Raw genomic sequence first — 13,817 nt, forward strand, 5'->3', positions numbered from 1 at the left:
TCCTTCTATTCCTAGTTTTCTTAGAGCTTTTATCATGAAGTGGTGTTGGATCTTGTTGAAGGCTTTGTCTGCATCTATTGAGATGATCAAGTGGTTTTTGTCTTTGACTCTATTGATGTGCTGTATTACATTTATAGATTTGTGTATGTTGAACCACCCCTGCATCCCTGGGATGAAGCTGACTTGGTCATGGTGTATGATCTTTCTGATGTGTTGTTGAATTCAGTTTGTCATTATTTTATTGATTAAGGCACTTTCAAAAAGTAGGAAAAAGAAACCAAAATGCATCATGTACTGCTCTGGATTCTACTAACTGTATGTAGAATTGGTACCTGTATCCACCCATTGAGAATGGCTTAAGAAGCTGAGACTGTCTTCACTATCAACTTTCCTGCTCAAAATGATCCATTTCTTCCTCTTGTCCCTAAATAATGACAATAGTAACTCGTATCCCTGCATTAAGGAAAAGAATCATATAGATTAAGATATTGAAAAGTTCTGAAAAATGAAAACTCTGTATCAGAAGGTATAAAATATGAATTGGAATTTCTAAACTTTTCTGATCATTTTTCACAGCCTAACATACTCCCAACAGGGACCATGTGCTACTATAAGAAGTGACTCTCAATTTGAATAAGGGTAGAAATACAATGCGAAACTCAAAGAGGCAGATACTCTAGATGGGGCGTATACATTTATGCTGTGTCTGTAGTGTATACCAGGAGTAATACAGAGGTATTATGTTATTTTTAGTCTTCTTTTTCTGGCAAACAAGGTATGGGTGAATAAAATATGATTCTCACCAGTTTGGTAGTATATTAGATAAATGCTAACAACTAATAAACAAACTCCAAAATTTGTAATGTCACAGCAAAAAAATAAAAAGTGTATTTCTTACTCACCTAAAGTCCAAAATTGTCAATCCACATGGCATGTGATCTTCATCCATGTGATGGTCCACGTACCCTTCCTTCTTTGCTTTGCTATTCTACCATGATCTTGTCCATAACTGTGCCATCTTCATTAAGCCAGAAAAAAGTGAAAAACAGAAAATCGTATGGGGTAGTATATTTATGGATAATACCTGGAAGTAAGGCATATCATTTTACTCATATTGTCTAGTACTCATACAGCACTCTTCTTCAAATGCAAAGCAGACTGGGAATTATAGTCTAGCTATGTACCCGGAAAAATGATGAAACAGAATTGGAGAATGGCTAGCATTTGCTGCCATGTGCAATGGCATCAATGTTGTTCCTTAGCATCTCTACTCTAATGAGTATAAGTGCAAAGTGAAGAGACATAAAATAAGACTAAATACAGATTCTTGTCTGCCAAACTTATGGCACAGAATTCCAAGATTTGTGTATTATATATAATTATGTATTTCAAATGATGTATTCAAAAGTTAGCTATTGCATGCTGTACTTTAATTTATGTTGCTTTTATGGCTTACCATAATTGTGGTCTTTGGAATTCTACACATCTCTTTAAACACTTTTAGCTCTTTACTTAGTAACTCTGGAGTTCTTATAACATGACAGTGTGTTTAATGTACAGTCATGAAGGTCTCTTAAACAGAAATGGGTAAAGGATATTGAATCCTAGGGGAGAGTAGGGAGAAGATATTGTACATTCCAGAATTTGCAACATAACATATCTACTTGCCATTCAATGTAACATTTCAACTCCAGCATATTCACAGCTGAAGTTGAGAGAAAGAGGTGATACAAGAGAAGTATCTGCATGTTATAGCTATATTAATCTGATCAACACCTCTCTGTGTTTCTTATTTCTAAGAAACAACAGACTAGAAAGAAAACTTTAATTTTTTCTCTTTGTCCAAATTCCATTTATAGTCCTGTAAAAATACAGTTTTTGAAACTGTTTCTAAAAATAGAAGTGTTCTCAAGTGACCCTGTACAATTGTATGGCCCATGTGAGGATCTTTGCAATACTTTTCCTTTCACAATGAAGATTACAAATTCACAGCATGAATGGGATGAAGATCAAAGGATAGTGCTGCTTTATTAATGCTTGGAAGTCCACAGTTTTTGGTATAAAATTGTATTTCATTGGCAAAATATTGACAATTCTTTTTAATTTGAAAGCTCAATGCTTTAATTGCATCACTAAATAGGCATAGTTTTTATATTAAAAATATTTCTACTATTTAAAAATCTTGTCATGAATATAAGATCTGTAGCCTGGCTGCTTTTCTGAAAGGAAAGGATTCTTTGTTGTGGTACAGTAACTACTCTACCTCTTGTCTTGCTGAGCTTCCAGCTCTGAGGTCATTAAGCACTGAGCTGGCAGCAAATCTTTTATACAGCCCAGTGGGAAGAATTTGTTCTTGATGCAGGGTAAGTAGCAGTCAATCCTGAAGATATTTGGCTCTTCTCTTTGAAGTCTTTCTTTAAGTAACCTTTTTTCTTTTTGATCATCATATTCTTTACCCTTTTACATTAATTCTAGTCCTGTGTCTTTCTCTGTCCTTCCTTTTTCCTTACCCTTTCTCCCCCTCCTCACCTTTTTTTCTCCCTCCCTCCCTGCCTCCCTTCCTTCCTTCCCCTCTCCCTTCCTTCTTTTCTTCCTTCTATTTTCCATGTGCCACTTTTTTTTGCATTATGTTACAAATTTCTTTAATGTACTTTGAGAAATTCAGTACACACTAGTAAAATGAGCAAAACTTTATGGCTTATTCATGTGAATTGAGTCAGCAAAGGCAACCACCCCAGACAGGCTTTTGCCATGGGGATTGAGCAAGGCAGAAACAATATTCATGTGGCATGCAGCACACTAGATTTTGTTTAAGTCTGAAATCATTTGGGCTTTATCCTGGAGCAGAACTCCACAGGAAGTTCTTATCTACTGCAGAGGGAAGATTGGGTTATATAAGTGTCAACAAACATTGCAGATCACAGATATTCTGATCCTGCAATGAAATAAATATTTCAAAATTCAATTTTATGAACTTTTAACAAGGAAGGTCTGGGCAATGGAGAATTTCAGGGAAACAAACCAACAAATATCTGAATATCCTCATTCTTCCTGCCTTGTGCTATATTTGGATATTAATAAATGTAAGATTTTGATAATTGTGCATAATGTTAACAGATGTTACATGACCTTAGAATAACTTCTGAATATAAATTCTAATTAATTTTAAAGGGATCAGAAAGGTTTTGAATTTGTTGCATTAGAAAAATTATGTATTAAGAAGTTTGAAACTCTAAAGAGTTTCTGAAATCATTCTATTCCTATTTTATTGATGGGGAAAGACAGGTATAGAAAGGTTGAGTGACTCTTGCCCAAGTTTACAAATGAGTCACATATGTGGAGGTCTTTTGATTCTCATTATAATATTCTTTAATATTAAATACATATGTAGTTGTAGAAAGTTATTTTAAAGAAGACATTCATCTTTGCAAACTGGAAATGTACATGTTTTCAATAGTCACAAGAAATGAAAAGTCACAGTTTTGACTTTTACTATTTGAATGAGGAAAAAAAGTCACATACTGAAATAAGTAAACATTGATCTAGGATCACTCATTGTAGTTTTACACTAAAAACTTCTGAAATAGTCAGGTGTTGGGTGCTCATGCCTGCAATCTTAACTACTTGGGAGGCTGAGATCAGGAGGACTGCAGTTTGAGGACAGCCCAGGCAAATGGTTTGGGAGATCCCATCTTCCCATCTTCAAAATAACCAGAGCAAAATGTATGGGAGTTGTGGTTCATGTTGTACACCTCCTGCTTTGCAAGTGTCTAGCTCTTAGTTCAACTCTAGTCCCACCAGGAAACAAAACAAAAAAAAAATTTCTGAAATAAAACCTTAATGGAGAAGAAAGATTAACTGAAAATTATCAAAGTGAAAAAAATCACTATTAAGCAGGTCAGTTATAATAAAAATAAAGCTAAACAAACAAAGAAAGACAACTAAGAATTTCAGCATCTTATTATTCATAGACATGGTGTCACTAGGTTATTATGGAAATGTGTAAAGGCAAAAATCCAACTTCTGGAAGCACCAAATTTCTGAAAGTAATTTACTTCTGCTGATAAACAACAGTTTATATATGTCAGAGGAAAATTCTTTGGATCTTGGCAGTGTTTTTGCAGGAACTAGCTGTAATGGGAATGTTCAAGGGTACATTTTACCTAAATTAAACAGAGAATAAGACAAATTAGGTGAATGGCTGTCACCTCTGAATTGGGAGAAAACATGAAAGATGGACCTTTCAGATAGACTTTCAGATTTATATACCCCAAAGTTCTGGTCTTGGTGAAATACTGATTAAAATAATTAATGTGAATAGTAAATTTACTTGTTCAAAGTTCATCATGGTATAATTATACAATGCTAATTCTATAGTTTACCACAGAATGAGCTTGGTATCCAGAGAACATGCAGAAATATATGTCAGGTATAAGATAATTACATTATCATGTACATACTGAATCTATGCCTCCCCTGTATCTTTCTAAGAGTCATTAAATGGGTGTGTATACATTGATGCTTTAACAATAATAAAAATCTATATTAATAAACTTTATAATGTGCCTACATGAAATTACTATGGGAATGGGCTACAGGAATGATTTGAAAATGTAAATTTTGTCTCTTTTTTCTACAAAAGAAAGGCATAACTCCTACTCATTTGAGTGCATTTTTCTGGAATGCAAAAATCAACATGGACATCAAACAAGCAGACAATTCTACATATTAATTTCAGATAACGTCATTTAACCATTGCTCTTTGGGTATACCATTTTTCTGTTAAATGTAAATAACTCCATTAGAATGAGATATTTAAATCCTATTTAGATGTCCTTAAGTCCACTGTAGCATGAGGCAATGCAAGTAATAGTAATTTTCATTTAATGACATATTCTTTTCTATCTTCTGACTGCTGTCAAATAATTTAATTGCTCCTGAGGGAAAGGCCCATTAAAGAAAAGCAGCAGGTGCATTGGGAAGGAATCCTGATGAGTGTAGTTTATTAATTTAGCTATAAAACAAACTTATGGCAAGATTCCATGCCTCAAGTGATGGTGACGTTTTCTAAGAATTGAAATTAATAAGCAAGATAAGTACTGAAGTATCACATTTTACTATCTACATTTGAATTTAAAATGATACCGGATCTTTTTTAAATAGAGTTAGACTGATTAGGCTAATTTAATGATAATTCAGTTGGCCAATTAAGTTATATATTATAATTTTTTTCCAAATTGTTCTAAATTTGTAGCTCCAAGTATTTGGTATTAATATATTTAAAGTCTATGAAGAAAGTACTTTAAGATGGCGATGGAGACAGAGCCGCAGACCTTGTGAGCTCATGAACCAGGGACCCTGTGGAGATGCTGGAGACACACTTGGCTGAGGTAAAGCACCAGAGAGAGCCAAAAATACGGCACTCTGAACCCTTAGATCGTGGAAGGCTTCTCCACGCCAAGATCCAATAAAAGAACAGCCGGCCTGCAAAGTCCCCACCCTGTAGGCCTGCAGAGCTGCTGCTCCACTCTGCCAGGCTCTCTGCCCCTTGGCTGCACTGGGTCACAGCTCCACACTGGATCCATGCACCACCACCACCACCACCAGGATCCCTGCACCTCAGGCCGTGTAGAGCCCTAGCCCCATGACAGATCCACACCCCACCGGGCCCCCTGCCTCTTGGGCTGCACCGGATCCACTCCATGCTGGGATCCCCACCCCTTGGGCCACACTGGATCCACACCCCACTAGGATCCCTGCCCCTTGATCCCCACGCCTCTCCTAGAAGTTAAGTCCTGTAGACTTTCCCACATGGTGCCTGTCTCTCAAACCATGGAAGTTTAACTTCTTGAAGCCTAGCAGGAGACCTCTATCCATGAAGTGGATTTCTCAGATTAAATAATATAACCGAGGATGATATTTATTTTTATAAATTTAAAGTCAGCAAGTATGGTATGGATCTTGATGGCATCAGCAGAATACCTTTACTATTGGCATTTGATGTTGTCTAACAATGGTAGCATGATGCATTATATCCACAGTCCTACAGACATTCAAAGTTGAGTGGGAGGAGATGAAACAGAGTATGTATGTTTGCAAGGAGATGAGAATGTGAAGGTCATTTTATAACTTTGCCCATCACAGTGTAGTTTCCAGAACTTGAGAAGGAAAAGTAATATTTTAGGACTGGTAACTATTTTCCAGTTATTGATTATAATTCCAGTTAGGTGGCATCCAATAAGGAAACTAGTGTATATGCTAAACAAATATAGCAGCTGATTATTAAAATAAATATTGTTGGTCAATCAAAATGTGGTGTGCAACAGACAATATGGAGGTATTTCAAGGAATTGAGTGCTGTTAAATCCTTTTCCATTACCATTTGCTCAAATTCTTTGGTCTCATCAATATCTGTTTTCTGTTTTTTCTGAGTTCATAGACATTTTAGCTGCATTCAAGACTCCAATTCTAGAGACTACATTTCTGTTTCTATTGCAGTTGGTAGTCAGTGACTAAATTCTTATTGATGGAATGTAAGAATTGAATTATGCAATTTCTAGCTCTGGCCTTTAATGTATTGAGTAAATTCCTCTTCGTTATTTCTTTACTTTTTAACAAACTGAAATAGTGTGTTAGTCAGCTTCCCATTGCTGTATCAAAATACCTTAGATAAACACCTTTATAAGGAGGAAAGGCTTATTGTGGCTCATGGTTTCAGTTCATGGTTGATTGGCTCTACTGATTTTGTGCCTGTTGTGAGGCAAAATATCATGCTAGAAGCTTATGGCAGTAGGAATTATTCATCTCATGGCAGGAGAGGGACAAAAAGTGAAACAGGGAGGATCTGAGTCCCCAATGTTCTCTTTAGGACACATCACAAATGACCTAACTTTATTCAACTCATTCCATTTCTTAAAGTTTCAACTACCTCCCAATAGTGCCACAGGCTGGCAACCAAGCTTTTGACACATGGACTTTTGAGGGACATTCAAAATTCAAGCTTTAGCAAACAGGAATTGCTTGGAAACCAGATTTGACTAACTTAAACAACACTTTAGGAGGTGCCAATACAGAGTACAAAAAATTATATCTTCTGGTGATCCTACAGAGCATATTTACTTCATTAAATTGGACTCTTACTTAGGGACTATTGCATGTTAGAAAAACCATCTCTGTTCATTTCTCACTTATCTAAATCTTTACTGCTAGTATTGAGAAAGGCAGTAGTTTTGGGTGAGTTTTTTGAGTCAGCATTACTTTTCCTCTTCCTGGTTTCTGACAAGTATGAATTGCAAATGGCTCAGATTGCTCAGAGGTTAGATCTATTGGACTAAAATACTCCAATCTTCTAAAATGTGCCAAATAATACATATTTACTTATTTATTCTTTTGTCAGCATTCATAATACAAAATGTCACTGTCAGTTGAGTAATTGGTTTTTGACATCCTTTCCAACTTCTGTCTAGTGAAATTTTCTCAACTGAATAGGGTAGAAAAACTGAAAACACCTGTTTTGAATTCCTTTACAAGTAAAATTCCTGAGAAACTGGGAAATATTTTCATGCATCGTGAAAGGTAGAAAGTGAGGCAGAAGTCAAACATTTAATGTTTCTGAGGATTCTGCCTATAACCTATGTGATATAGACTTTTAATTCTATTTATTTTGTATTTGTTTGCAGAACAGTCAACCTAGGTACGGGTCTAGTGAGCATCAGCATAGGCACCAGGAGAACATCTATTTTGAACATGAAGAACATCTATTTTGAACATGACCATTACCCCATGATTTGGAATCTGACACCAGCTTGTCAGTCATTAAGAAGGGACTCTATGTGCAGTTGTGGTGTGTGGACTAAAACAGCTCTGTCAGTATCTCAATTCAGCATGTGGTTTCCAGATCATAGAAACCCTGGCACTTTTGGTAGCTCATTCTCTGATGTAGTTTTGGCAGTGTTTCCTGAAAGTATCATCTTGTATTTATTTTTGTCAACCTCCTAATGATTCATTAAACTATTTAAAACCCTGTAGTGAATTTCTTATTGCTCTAACCAGCTAGAATGTATCCTCCTTTTTGTGGAATATTGTCTAGTAGCAGTGCTACTTCCTTATTTTTACTGATCATTCCTATTGCTAGAAAAAGACATAGTCACCCTACTTGTAGAATAGTAATTTTACTTATTTCCATACTTACTCTCAGGCCCTCTGGATATGAGTGGATCAATGTAACTAATTATTGATGCTTTTTTCTTCAACTTGAAAGATTTAGAAGTGACCCCTTAGAGTTTGGACTCAATTATAAGTGCACTTAAGGATATTTTTCCTCAAATCTGTATGATGGAAGAGAACAAGATAGTTTGTCATTAGAATTCAATGACTATTAAAAATGCCCATTCATAAAAAAAGGGAATGCATTATTGCTTATTGTAAATTCACTAAAAATCTTCAGATTAAATGGTCTTTTCTGTAGTTAAATGTGTAGGTTCACTGAGACACTTGTCCATGGTTATTCTTTACCTGTCAAATTAATTTTCTTCTTTTTTTTAGTAACTGCTACTTTAAAAGTTTTTACCCCATAAAATCTCCAAAATTGCTCTAAAATGTATGGAGAATCTTAGTTTGAGGAATAAAGTTGAATCCTTGTTTCTTTTCATGTTTACAGTGCTAACATGCCATTATGCTTCAAACTGTATAGTGTGTTGAGAAAGTGGACTCAACATAGCAGAAAAAACATTTGGTTTTAATGTAACAAGACCTTCTTGGCAGATAAGCTCTTTCAGCATAGCAGCTACCTTAGTGTCTTATTATGTACTCGGTATGATGTACTCATCAGAGAATATGCAATGTTTGAATACTTATAATACTTTAGATGATATGCTGAATTTTTAACCTTTTACCTTAAAACATATTTCATTAAATCATATCATGTATGTGTTAACAATGCCCTCTTGTTTCCTCTTTCACAACACTCATTATATTTGCAAACCTTTGTGTAATATCTGCTCCTGTCGCTAAACTCTGAGTTCCATGAGGTTCCGAAATCTTTTAATCTTTCTCTAATGTACTAGTTATTGAACTCAAGGCCTCTCATACACTAAGCATGTGCTCTACTACTAAACCACACCCCAGCTTCTGCATCAATTGTATGTCTCGCCATTGTTAGTTCATCACACCAAATAACTAAAGACGTGCAGGAGAACACCTGTCTTTAAACACTACTGTCTTTAAACACAGAATAGTAGAAACATAAAGGCTACAAAAACTTAATGCCTTATAAGAAATTAAGGCAGTTTGAATTCATCTCCTATTTATTTAACAAATAAATAATTAATGCTTATTGTGTGTCATGAAAAAGTCTAAGTAAAATTCAGTATTTACTTATGTTATTCTCAAACAATCCTTCAATCAAACAGTTCCTTTTAAATCACTTTGAGTCATGATTGACATGTAAAAAGTTGTATATATTCAATGTATGCAACTCTATGAGTTTGGCACTGAGTATACTCTTTTTTTTTTATTTTATTATTCATATGTGCATACACGGCTTGGGTCATTTCTCCCCCCTGCCCCCACCCCCTCCCTTACCATCCACTCCACCCCCTCCCTCTCCCTCCCACCCCCTCAATACCCAGCAGAAACTATTTTGCCCTGATTTCTAATTTTGTTGTAGAGAGAGTATAAGCCATAATAGGAAGGAACAAGGGTTTTTGCTGGTTGAGATAAGGATAGCTATACAGGGAGTTGACTCACATTAATATAAAAGCATTTACACCATCAAAGGCCATAAATATATTCAATCCATCATCTTCCAAAGTTTCCTCCAAGACCTTTTTCTGCTATTATTTCATATGGAAAGAATACTTAACATAAGATATATATTAACAAATATTAACTATGTACTATAATTATGTTATCTGCAGGCATTCTGCTGTTCAGTAGATCTCTAGAACTTGTTCATCTTGTGCTATTGTCTCTTTGTACTCTTTGATCAATATCACCTCTTTCTCCCCAACTCTAGCTTCTGGCAAATACCACCAAGCTTTCTACTTCTATGAGTTAGACTATTTTACATTTGGCATATAAATGAGAACATAGGGAATTTTTTTCTGTGCCAGGTTTATTTCACTTAATATAATGGCCTCTAGGCTCATCTGTGCTGTTACAAATGGTAGGCTATCCTTGTTTTTTAAGGTTGAATAATATTCTACTTCATGTATATGCTATATTTTTTATCCATTTGTTCATTGAAACATTGGCTATTATATTGGCTATTTGAATAATGCTGTAATGAATATAGAGGTACAGATAGCTCTTTGATGCTTTATTGAAGGATCGCTGATCTAGAGGCAGTCACAGATAGCTAGTTAAGGTCCTGTTTTTAATTCATGTGTGTGTTTGCATGTGTGTGTGTGTATTTTCCATTTCTTGATTCATATGGGGTTTGTAGGTTCATATGGAATTTGTATTTTCAATTTTACTTATTTCACTGTGATAACCTGATAATTAGTGATTTTTTCATATTTCTTCCATCTTAAGTTAGGAAGCATAGCATAACATTGACTAGCAGTTATAGTCATATCTCCTTTTGGTTCTGCTGGTCATTTGTATATATTCTTTGCAATCCCATTCTATAATGTAAGGCAATTGAAACAAGGAAAAGTTTGTTTAAGGTTTCTCAGGGAGAAAATGTCTGAGCCAGTATTTAGATCCAGAGAAGCTGGATCTATAGACTAGGTACTTAATAACTACAAGGGGGAAGTCTTCCAAACTTTGTGAATTTAGGATAAATACCTATATTAAATATTATATTAACCATTTATGATAAACAGCAAGAATCCATATAAGCATCCAGCAATAATAATAAAAGTTACTTATCAAATTCAAACAATTCACTTGTTTTCAGAGGAAAGTAGAACAAAAGCAGCTAACAGTGATTCAGTGAGAACCCTTTGCCAGTAGCTTTATCTTTTCAGTCTTTTCCTCTCTGTTTGATTCAACTCCTCCCTTCTTATTCAGATGCTCCCAACTATGAAAATTTGGGTGGGAAGACTCTTGGTGGGGTCCATAAAGAAAATACTGTAGAGTAGCAATTATAGAGTCAAGCTTTTTGGAATGGTTTGTCTAAAGTGTTAGCTCTGACTAAAATGTTCTCTCCTACAAAGCACTAGCTCAGAAGTCCAGGCTTACGCACATCACAGGTGCTTCTGGTATGTAATAATGTCTATCACTGTTTTTTAAATAGTGTGGTAAATCATTCAACACTTTTAAAAGCTGTGGAAAATTTCTCTTGCTTGCTAGAGTATGAATGCAATAGAAAATCTACTATATAGTTAAGATATTATCATCCTCTGATTATTTAAATAAAAATATGTGAATTTTTAACTCAAATATAAAACTGATAAGTATTCTGCTTTTGGTAGTAGAATTCAGTCCTATCTCTGCTCTTACCACTACAAGAACTTAAAGTTACTAATGTCATATGTGCATGAAAAGGACATGATTTTTCTATAAAATTCTCTGACCATTTATGGCTGTACTTCTGCTGGTTAGAAGTGTCATGGTTTAGATCTTTAGTAACTCTCAAAGGCAGATGTGTTGAAGGAGTGATCACTAGTTTATTGTGCTACTAGAAGGTAATGGAACCTTTGTAAGGTGGGACTGTTAGAAGGGAGGTCACTGGGATCATGCTCTTGATGGACAGGGAAATTGGGACTTCGTCCTCTCCCTCTTTCTCCCTGATTCCCGGTTGCCATGAGGTAAACAGCTTTGCTCCACCTCAAGATCCCCACTATGATGTTCTGACTACCACAGGCTCAAAAACAAGAGCGTCAACTGAGACAATAAGCCAAAGTAAACTCCTTGTCTTTTGAAGTTGTCAGTCTTAAGACTTTTGTCTCAGTAACAGACAGGTCACTAACATAACAATGTAAATCACAGTATGCCACTGTGCTTCTTTGCCTCTCTCTGGATTCCTCACTATTCTTGTGAGTTCCTTGAGAACACAGACTATACCATGTTTTTCTAAGGGAACTAGAAATTAGAACAGAGTCCTCATTCAGCAAATACAGGTTGAAAGGTTAGCTAAGCAGAAACTTGTACCGTTTACTTTCTAGGTTTGTTTTTATGTTGCTAATGTAACAAACTATCAAAGACCTAGTGACTTTTTAGGACAATACAAACTTATCTGATAGTTCTGGAGGTAATAAGGCTAGCACAGAAATGACTTGCTAAAAATCAAGGGATTAACAACTATATTCGTTATGGAATAATAGAGGAGAATCAATTTGTTTGCTCTTTCAAGATCATAGAGGCGGCTTTCATACTGTTACTTGTGGTTACTTGTTCCATCGTCAATCCAACAGTGTGTAACATTACTCTGACCAATGATTCATGGTCATCTCTCCCTGCTTCTCTTCTGCCTCCCTCTTCCTTTTTAAGATAGTCATAATTATATTCAGCCCTCCCAGGTATCTTGATATCATAGCACAGTGCATTATTTATGTCTATGGTGATGCTGGTAAGACTAAACTTACTGTGCTGCTAGTCATGTGAAATTATAGCAATAAAGTTATGCATATTTGATCAAACTTGATAGTACACAACTACAGTACTGGTTCATGTATCTGCTATAGTGTGATTTTAAATCATTAGTTTAGAGTATATTCCTTCTACCTGCTATAAAAGACTTTACTATAGAACAGAAAGCTACTATTTCTCACATCTTTGAGTTTACCACATCTCATTTCATCAAGAGGCCAGTTCAAGTGATTCACCTGTACTATCTAGGTTTACACAGCAACAAAATTGACTAATGACCCTTCTCAGAATGTATCCCCACCATTAAGGGACATGTTGCTATGCGTGAAATAATGATGTGTTTGTAATCAATGTTGCCAGATATGTGAAGTATTGCTAGTTTCTCTCTTGGAGCATCAACTAGCATGGTGCTGGATGACCATCAATCCTGTCTTACAGTCATTGCTTCACTCCTAGGTCAACAGCTTGTGACCTTTCAAATTCCATCTAAGACATAGACAAGCATACATTTCTCTGCTTTCCTTTATAGTATGTGTGTTCTGACAAACAATGGTGAAAAATGGGCTTTGTTCAGTAAAACAGTATCACTGCAAATATATTATTATGTAAAATGCATAGGATGATCTAAAGAAAAGTTTGTCATAATTAATTTATAAATAAATTAAAAATGATTCTGATGATTTCACTTTCCAATTTGATATTATTAAAGTCACAATTTATCATATACAAGATCTTTTATTAGGTTTTCTGAATCTCATTGCCTTTTCTCTACTCCAAACTGTTGTATATGAAATGTCAAAATATAGAAAGTATGCATGGTATTGAAAACAATTTATCTTTTGCCTAAAATTTCAATGTTAATTCATAATTCCAACCTAGAAATCAAAGTATTTGTAATTAAGTTATAAATATTATGCAAGAGGACAATGATAAAACATTCATAGCTGTTCTAACAATAAAGATGCAACTGTAATTTGCTTGTGTGCTCTTAAGGTTAAAAGCAAGGACAATGCTTCACCAGTTAGCTGATATTTAAGCCTTTACATTCCAAGTCTTAAAAAAAATTCCATTTGAAAGAACTGTTCCTAACATGTCTGCCATGCATCCTTGATGACTGGTTTACACTCTGTCTTAAACTTTTCTTGGTGACAAATGCTTATTCTATGCTCATGCAGCACTGTGGTCAGGTGCAGATCTAGGTGGGAAGGGATGTATTTGATGGGGTTTCTGTAACCATGTTGACTCTGAAGATTTTCTTCTTGAAAAAGGATTGCAGAGTATTT

General features: G+C 35.2%; 1 long non-coding RNA gene across 1 annotated transcript in view; it reads right to left on the reverse strand.

The window, feature by feature from the left end:
* Positions 1-902: 902 nt before the first annotated feature.
* LOC141410772 (uncharacterized) overlaps positions 903-13,817 on the reverse strand; it is a 201,065-nt gene continuing 188,150 nt past the window's right edge. The window contains exon 3 of the long non-coding RNA XR_012435555.1: positions 903-1,018. This is a non-coding gene — a long non-coding RNA (uncharacterized lncRNA). The remainder of the gene's footprint in view (positions 1,019-13,817) is intronic.

The sequence above is a fragment of the Castor canadensis genome, chromosome 9 (assembly GCF_047511655.1).
Source record: "Castor canadensis chromosome 9, mCasCan1.hap1v2, whole genome shotgun sequence".
Classification (NCBI taxonomy): Eukaryota; Metazoa; Chordata; class Mammalia; order Rodentia; family Castoridae; genus Castor; species Castor canadensis.